The sequence below is a fragment of the Dama dama genome, chromosome 13 (assembly GCF_033118175.1).
Source record: "Dama dama isolate Ldn47 chromosome 13, ASM3311817v1, whole genome shotgun sequence".
NCBI classification, from domain to species: domain Eukaryota; kingdom Metazoa; phylum Chordata; class Mammalia; order Artiodactyla; family Cervidae; genus Dama; species Dama dama.
Window position 1 is genome coordinate 53516274 of NC_083693.1, and position 9689 is coordinate 53525962.

Below are 9689 nucleotides of genomic sequence, written 5' to 3' on the forward strand. Positions count from 1 at the left end.
GACTTTTAAGAAATTGATGTATATTTTTGAGATTAATCCTTTGTCTGTTTCTTCATAAATATACAAGCAACTCCTGCAGCTCAATTCCAGAAAAATAAATGACCCAATCAAAAAATGGGCCAAAGAACTAAACAGACATTTCTCCAAAGAAGACATACAGATGGCTAACAAACACATGAAAAGATGCTCAACATCACTCATTATTAGAGAAATGCAAATCAAAACCACAATGAGGTACCATTACACGCCAGTCAGGATGGCTGCTATCCAAAAGTCTACAAGCAATAAATGCTGGAGAGGGTGTGGAGAAAAGGGAACCCTCTTACACTGATGGTGGGAATGCAAACTAGTACAGCCGCTATGGAAAACAGTGTGGAGATTTCTTAAAAAACTGGAAAGAGAACTGCCATATGACCCAGCAATCCCACTTCTGGGCATACACACTGAGGAAACCAGATCTGAAAGAGACACGTGCACCCCAATGTTCATTGCAGCACTGTTTATAATAGCCAGGACATGGAAGCAACCTAGATGCCCATCAGCAGATGAATGGATAAGGAAGCTGTGGTACATATACACCATGGAATATTACTCAGCCATTAAAAAGAATTCATTTGAACCAGTCCTAATGAGATGGATGAAGCTGGAGCCCCTTATACAGAGTGAAGTAAGCCAGAAAGACAAAGAACATTACAGCATACTAACACATATATATGGAATTTAGAAAGATGGTAACGATAACCCTATATGCAAAACAGAAAGAGACACAGAAATACAGAACAGACTTTTGAACTCTGTGGGAGAAGGCGAGGGTGGGATGTTTCGAGAGGAATCGGGTCGAGAGGGAGGTGGGAGCGGGGATTGGGATGGGGAAGATGTGTAAATCCATGGCTGATTCATATCAATGTATGACAAAACCCACTGAAATGTTGTGAAGTAATTAGCCTCCAACTAATAAAAAAATTAAAAAAAAAAAAGAAATTGATGTATAGTAAGGGAGAGATACCACCATAAGCAGCATTAAGGGAAAAAGAGCACACTACATTCTGAATGATCTTTTTTCGAATTAAGTGTTTAAACTTCCCAGAGTAGATCCCTGGTGACCTCAGCCACTAATTGTTATGTAAGTATGTGGTTAGTAGCCCAGTCAAGTCCAATTTTGCAACCCCATGGACTGTAGCCTGCCAGGCTTCTCTGTCCATGGGATTTTCCAGGCAAGAATACTGGAATGGATTATCATTTCCTTCTCCAGGGGATCTCGACCCAGTGATCGAACCTGCACTTCCTGCATTGGCAGGCGGGTTCTTTACGACTGAGCCACCTAGGAAGCCTCACTAGTTGTTACAGAGGATCCAAAAATCTTGGAATGTCCAAGGCCAATACATTTCCTGTTCTCGTTTGCACCGGGTGAGTCTGGTGAGCATGGCTGCTGGTCTAATACCAATCCCTGCAGTCAGCTGCTCCTGGTCCTGCAGCCACCAGGCCCGCAGAAGGGGAGCAATGTGAACTTGTGACCACTAGATGCAGGAAACTTCACCGACCACATCCTCTTTAGAACTGAGTCATGAGTTGTACTGTGTCCTAAAAGGGAAGCAGAGTTCTTCCGATTCTGAGGCTGCTGGCCTGGGATTACCCATCCAGATCAACTAGGCTCTATAAAGGTGCTGCTTTCATTTTGAAAGTGGAGTCTGTGTGAAGAACTGCTCCTCTGAAAAAGACACTGAACTAATGTACCCTGATGGCCTTGAGTGGCTTCACCCTCCTGGAATCGTGGGTGAGAGACTAGCAAATAACTGGATTTTTCTATAAGGAAATACCTTATGGTGTAGAAAATGGAAATTTACTCATTTGTTAAGAAAAGTGTTAACATCATAATACAAAATCTAGATGAATTAAGAAGTAGTTTTAAGTTAAATAACCAATATTAGATTAGTTATTTTATACTTAAAAGAACTGGAAGAAACAGAGATGAGTTTAAGTATGCAAATATTCAGTGTTCTAATTCTGTTTTTAACAGTCTTGGGTTGACAACAGATTTAACATGGAAATCTTACTCAAATGCTAAAAAAATTATGTTAAAACTAAAAATTTTTACCCAAAGGGCATTTTGATCAGCTCCTCATAAGAAATACACAGTTGAATACTGACATTCAGAGGGGTATGTCCAGGCATTCATGAATATGAAGCTCTTTGGGTAAACATACGGCTTTCCTTCTTTTGGTACCCACTTCAAGAAACATCTTTGTACCATTTAGATTACATGAACAACCGACTAGGTACTCAGCTCCCTCATTAGCCCCGAATCTAACATTCAGATATGTGCCACAATCAAATTACTATATTAAGGATCTTTAGGGTCTCTTAAAGAATCAGAAATGCTAAGGTTAAATATATTCTGACCATCAATAATCACAAAATATAAGAAACAAGTCCTAACAGCTAATATGATAATGGCACTTCGACTGAAACCATGAGTGATCCTAGGATGACTGTTAACCTTTATTTATTTTACATTCTGGAAAATCCAGCTAATTTGTACATTTCTCTGCTTCCCTGTCTTAGGGGCTTTTCTGAAGCCCCAGGCCTTCTCTAAAGCCAGGAAACCCTGTTCAGTGTGTACAAGCCTAACACACCAGAAATTGTATAAAGAATATCTGCCAAAACTGGTGAGTAAACATCTTAAGTTCTTGTGGGGCATTTCTGGAATGGGCCAGGTGGTTTAGTTGCTAAGTTGTGTCCAACTGTTTGCGACCCCACAGACTGTAGCCCGCCAGGCTCCTCTGTCCATGGTATTTTCCAGGCACTTTCACAGCATCATCTTTTAGGATTTGAAATAGCTCCACTGGAATTCCATCACCTCCACTGCCTTTGTTCATAGTGATGCTTCCTAAGGCCCACTTGACTTTGCTTTCCAGGATGTGTGGCTCTAGTCCAGTGATCACACCATCTTGGTTATCTGGGTCATGAAGATCTTTTTTGTATAGTTCTATGTATTCTTGCCACCTCTTAATATATTCTGCTTCTGTTAGGTCCATAACCATTTCTGTCCTTTATTGTGCCCATCTTTGCATGAAATGTTCCCTTGGTATCTCTAATTTTCTTGAAGAGATCTCTAGTCTTTCCCATTCTATTGTTTTCCTCTAATTCTTTGCATTGATCACTGAGGAAGGCTTTCTTATCTCTCCTTGCTATTCTTTGGAACTCTGCATTCAGGTGGGTATATCTTTCCTTTTCTCCTTTGCCTTTTGCTTCTCTTCTTTTCTCAGCTATTTGTAAGGCCTCCTCAAACATTTTGCCTTTTTGCATTTCTTTTTCTTTGGGATGTCTTGATCACTGCCTTCTGTACAATGGCACGAACCTCTGTCCATAGTTCATCAGGCACTCTTATCAGATCTAATCCCTAATCTATTTGTCACTTCTACTGGATAATCATAAGGGATTTGATTTAGGTCATAACTTGAATGGTCTAGTGGTTTTCCCTACTTTCTTCAATTTAAGTCTGAATTTGGCAATAAGGAGTTCATGATCTGAGCCACAGTCAGTTCCTGGTCTTGTTTTTGCTGACTATATAGAGCTTTTCCATCTTTGGCTTCAAAGAATATAATCTGTCTGATTTCAGTATTGACCATCTGGTGATGTCCGGGTGTGGAGTCTTCTCTTGTGTTGTTAGAAGAGGGTGTTTGCTATGACCAGTGAGCTCTCTTGGCAAAACTCTATTAGCCTTTGCCCTGCTTCGTTCTGTACTCCAAGGCCATATGTGCCTGTTAACTCCAGGTATCTCTTGACTTCCTACTTTTGCATTCCAGTCCCCTATAATTAAAAAGGTCATCTTTTTTAGGTGTTAGTTCTAGAAAGTCTTGTAGGTCTTCATAGAACCGTTCAACTTAAGCTTCTTTAGCATTACTGGTCACGGCACAGACTTGGATTACTGTGATACTGAATGGTTTGCCTTGGAAATGAACAGAGGTCATTCTGTCATTTTTGAGATTGCATCCAAGTATTGCATTTCAGACTCTTTTTGACTATGAGAGCTCCTCCATTTCTTTTAAGGGATTCTTGCCCACAGTAGTAGATGTAATGGTCATCTGAGTTAAATTCACCCATTCCAGTCCATTTTAGTTCACTGATTCCTAAAATGTGGATGTTCACTCTTGCCATCTCCTGTTTGACCACTTCCAATTTGCCTTGATTCATGGACCTAACATTCCAGGTTCCTATGCAATATTGCTCTTTACAGCATCAGAGTTTTAATTCCATCACCAGTCACATCCACAACTGGGTGTTGTTTTTGCTTTGACTCCGTCTCTTCCTTCTTTCTGGAGTTATTTCTCCACTGATTTCCAGTAGCATATTGGGCACCTACCGACTTGGGGAGTCCACTTTTCAGTGTCCTATCTTTTTGCCTTTTCATAGGGTTCTCAAGGCAAGAATACTGAAGTGGTTTGCCATTCCCTTCTTCAATGGACCACGTCTTGTCATAACTCTCCACCATGACCCATCCGTATTGGGTGGCCCTACACCACATGGCTCATAGTTTCATTGAGTTAGACAAGGCTGTGGGCCATATGATCAGATTGGTTAATTTTCTGTGATTGTGGTTTTCATTCTGTCTGCCCTCTGATAGAGAAGGATAACAGGCTTATAGAAGCTTCCTTCTGGGAGAGACTGACTGGGGGGGAAACTGGGTCTTGTTCTAATGGGCAGGGCCATGCTCAGTAAACCTTTCATCCAATTTTGTGTTGATGGGTGGGTGGGGCTGTGTTCCCTCCCTGTTGTTTGACCTGAGGCCAAACTATGGTGGAGGTAATGAAGATCATGGCGGCCTCCTTCAGACTATCCGATGAATGCACTGCCCCCAACCCTGTAGCAGGCCACCGCCGACCCACGCCTCCACTGGAGACTCCTGGGCACTCGTGGACAATTCTGGGTCAGTCTCCTGTGGAGTCACTGCTCCTTTCTCCAGGGTCCTGGTATGCACAGGGTTCTGTTTGTGCCCTCCAAGAGTCTGTTTCCCAGTCCTGTGTAAGTTCTGGTGCCTCTATTGTGGGTAAATGGCAATCTCCTCCAAGAGGGCTTATGCCATACCCAGGTCTGCTGCACCCAGAGACCCTGTCCCTGCAGCAGTCCACTGACCTGTACCTCCACAGGAGACACTCAAACACAGTTCTGGCTCAGTCTCTGTGGGATCTCTGGGTCCTGGTGTGCACAAGGTTTGTTTGAGCCCTCTGAGCATCTCTGGTGGGTGTGGGTTTGATTCTAAACACAATTTTGTTTAGAATCATTTCGTGATTTCCATATGCCAGCAAATTTTGAAAACTCAGCAGTGGCCACAGGACTGGAAAAGGTCAGTTTTCATTCCAATCCCAAAGAAAGGCAATGCCAAAGAATGCTCAAACTACAGCACAATTACACTCATCTCACATGCTAGCAAAGTATTGCTCAAAATTCTCCAAGCCAGGCTTCAATGGTACATGAACCGTGAACTTCCAGATGTTCAAACTGGATTTAGAAAAGGCAGAGAAACCAGAGATCAAATTGCCAACATCTGTTGGATCATCAAAGAAGCAAGAGAGTTCCAGAAAAACATCTACTTTTGCTTTATTGACTATGCCAAAGCCTTTGACTGTGTGGATCCACTGGAGAATAGCAATCCACTGGAGAAAGAATACTCTTTCTGAAAATGGCACTCTGCAACGATTCTATATTCACATGCAAAACCATGGATCTATTAATAGATACAGACCATCACCTATCACAGAGTTAACTTACACTCGATCATTAAACTTCAATTAATGTGAAACACCAAACTGTAAGACTTCTAGACAATAACATAAAATCTAAGTGACCTTGGGTTTGGCAATGAACTTTTAGATAAAACACCAAAAGCACAATCCATGAAAGAAAAAATTGATAGACTTTTAAAATTGAAAACTTCTATGAAGACACTTAAGAGAATAAAAAGAAAAGGCACAGACTGGAACACACATGTGTTTTAGTAGCCAAAGGATACCAAGGACTGGTATCCAAAATATATTAAGAATTCTTTGTATGTGTGTGCATATTAGTTACAAAGAATTCTCAAGCTCAACAATAAGGAAACAGACACCTAATTTAAAAGTTCACAAAAACAAACACCTCACTGAAGAAATATTGATAGTAAAGAAGCATGTGAAATACACCCAACATCCTATGTCCTCAGGAATTTCACATTAAAACAATGAGATACCACACTACACATCTTTCAGAATGTAAAACTTTTTTAAAATCAACAATACTGAGGCTTCAGAGCATCAGTAAGAATGTAAGAGCAGTACAGAGAAGTAAGCAGTAAGAATTCTGGTAAGGCTGCAAAATGCAACAACTTTGGGAGACAATAACGGCAGTTCCTTACAAAGGTAACCACACTCTTACTGTAACATCCAGCTATGCCCACCCACACAAAAGCTGGCACACAAATGTTTATAGCAGCTTTATCCATAATTGGCCCCAAACTGGAAGCAACCAAGATAATCTTCATTAAGTGAATGGAAAACAAACTGGTACACCCAGACAATGGAATATTATTCAGTGGTATCAAGAAAATGAGTGTAACAAGAAAATGAGCTATCAAGCCACAAAAGACATGGAGGAAACTTAAATGCATCTTGTAAGTGAAAGAATCCAGTCTGGAAAAGCTTCATAGTGTATGATTTCAACTATAAGACATTCTGAAAAAGACAAAACTATATAGAGACAGTAAAAAGACCAGTAGTTGCCAGGAGTTTGGAAGGGTATGTGGGAGAATAGGGGAGAGTGGGGAGCAAAGACTGGTGGAGAACAGGTTTAGGGCAGTGAAACTATTATTTGATACTGTAATGGTGGATACGGGACATTATGCATTTGTCAAAACCCATAGAAATGTACAGCACAAGGAGTTGCCTGGCAATCCAGTGGTTAGATTTGGAGCTTTCACTGCCATAGCCGGGGTTCAATCCCTGGTCTGGGAATTAAGATCCTGCAAGCCACGTGGCTCCACCAAAAAATAAATATAAAAAAGAAACATGCAACACAATGGTAAACCTAAAGTTAAGTATGGACTTTAGTTCATGATAATGTATCTGTATTCGTCCATTAATTGTAACAAATATACCACACTAATGCAAGATATTGATAATAGGGAAAACGTGTATGTGGGAAGCTGGATGTTAATGGGAGCTCAGTACAATTACCACTAGATTTTTCTGTAAATCTAAACCTTTCTAAAAAACAAATCTTACTAATTTTTTAAATGTAAAATGTTCATAAATTTTAACACATTTATAAATAATTTCTGGTTATAAATAATTTCTCACTTATTTTTAATGTATTTTCAAAATGTTTTCCAGTGGATTAGTTATTACTCACAGAATCAGACAAAAATTAAGCCCTGAATTCTAAAAACCCTATACTGAAAAGCACAATTTTTTTTTTAAACTTGGTTGAAGTTTCAGTCCTACTAAGAGCAAACGGGCCTAAATTTTCCCAGTAAAGTGCCACAAGTGAAGGTGTGGGTATTCGTACCCATTTTTGAAGTGTTCACACATCCTAGCATATTATCTGGAGAGGAGCCTTGCTCAGCTGTCACGTGCTGGTCAAGATTCCTTGTTCGAACCCTGTGAATGACACTGGCTTTTCCCAGTTCCAGACCACAGGAAAGCCCTAACCCCGGTGTCCTAAACTCGGCACACGCATGAAGTGTGTTCCCATTCCCCCGGGGAAAACTGTGAACACTACATACAATGCAGGTGCCTCCAAAGGGAAACAGAGGCTCCAGAATTCCCTGGTGCAGGTTCTCACCTTTCTCACTTGTTGTCCATCTGACTGACCTCAGCTTGAGCGACCCTCACTTTTAAAACCAAGAGAGGACCCTGCCTTCTCTTGGTTTTAAAGCACACCATCAGGTAGTGTTGGTGCTTGCTTCGGACTCAAAAAGAACCTCCAAGGTAACGATAAGCACGATTTGCTCAATGATACCGCTACACAAGAAAGAAATCACTGAACTCGGTGTGGTTTGAAATTCTCTGTAATACCACTTTCCTATGCCCACATCCCATGAGAGTAAGCAGTGAAGACTTCTAAACTGAAATGTGCTAGATTGACTGTTAGCCAGAATTTCACATCAGAACCACCAGGGCAACTTTCCCTAAGTGTACAAGCCTGGCCTCCTGCCTTGATCTCTCACATCACAGAGGGTTCCCAGGAGGCTTCTTTGGGCATGTGTATTTTGAGGGCACTCCCCATTCAGGTCTGGTGTTTGCTGATCGTTAGGAAACGCTGTAAGAGGTTAACTGCAGGCGGCCTGGTCATAGTCAGGGGTATTTGGGGCTCATCCCACCTTCACCCCTCTTTTGGTCAGTGGGCAGCTTACTAGTGTGCTGAAGAGGCAAGCATGTTTCCAGGAACTGACCCATGTGCCTTAGGTTCTTGTCATCTGTGCCTTTGCTGATCTCATCCTTGCCTCCTAAAGCTGGTCAGGGACAAAAAAATGCAAATATTCAACAATAATTAACCTCTCTGGGCAGCCCAGCTTGTGGCAACCTCAGCCTGGGGGCCCCTTGCAAAGGCTCCAAGCAGCTCCAGCAGGGTTTCTGCAGACCACCCCCTCCCATGCAATATTAGGGGTCCTCCAGATCCAGGGGGACATGGAGGGAACACAGGGGTAAGTGCTTGCAGGAGAAGGGAACGTGCCATAGTCCCAGAAGGCAAGTGGTGTTACTGAAATTTTGATGAAGTTGATGATGCTTCTTTTGAGCAGCTACCACAAGATTGTCTGCATGACAGATATCAACAGCTAACCTTATTTCAGGAGTTGACCTGCAAACCTCAGAGTTAATCCAATCATTTAGGTTTTTACCGAGAACTGCAGTGATTAATCCTCCACTGGGTACTACTGCAATGAGGGTGAAAAGGAGAAGCAGAGGAAGAACAGGACAGACCTGGTTTCCCTGGTCAGAGTAGGGATGAACCAGGGGCAGCCCCATCTAAGAGACTCAGAGTGCCCGCCTGAGCTTGGGTTTTCCAGGGATAGAAGCTGAGAACAGCACCTTGGTTATCAACTGGATCTAGCTGGTTAGTTGGTAACCCCCGTCAGAACCATGTTCGCCTTGATCGTATAACCGGAGTCACTCTCCTTAGGCAGACTCCAGGGGCTGGACAGACGCTGGGGAACTTCAGAAGTTCTTGCCAAGACTGAAGGCAAAAAAGCTGAAGATAGCCATGCTGGTGTTCCTTAAGTAATATAGGTCAAGCTCTTAAGTTTCGGATGGACTCATCAGACAATCCCATGGATGGAGGAGCCTGGTAGGCTGCAGTCCGTGGGGTCGCTAGGAGTTAGACACAACTGAGTGACTTCACATTCACTTTTCACTTTCATGCATTGGAGAAGGAAATAGCAACCCACTCCAGTGTTCTTGCCTGGAGAATCCCAGGGATGGGGGAGCCTGGTGGGCTGCCGTCTATGGGGTCGCACAGAGTTGGACATGACTGAAGCAACTAAGCAGCAGCAGCATCAGGCAAAATCACCTCCCTCTGCAAAAGTAGCTCGTTGATCCTGACAGAATGGCTGGAGAGACTGTTGCAGGGTGACCTGAAGAAGGCCACCAGCTTCTCTGTGCCTCTGTGTCCAGCAGCCTCCTGAGAAAATCAGCTCCGGGAGGGACCGGAGGAGGAGT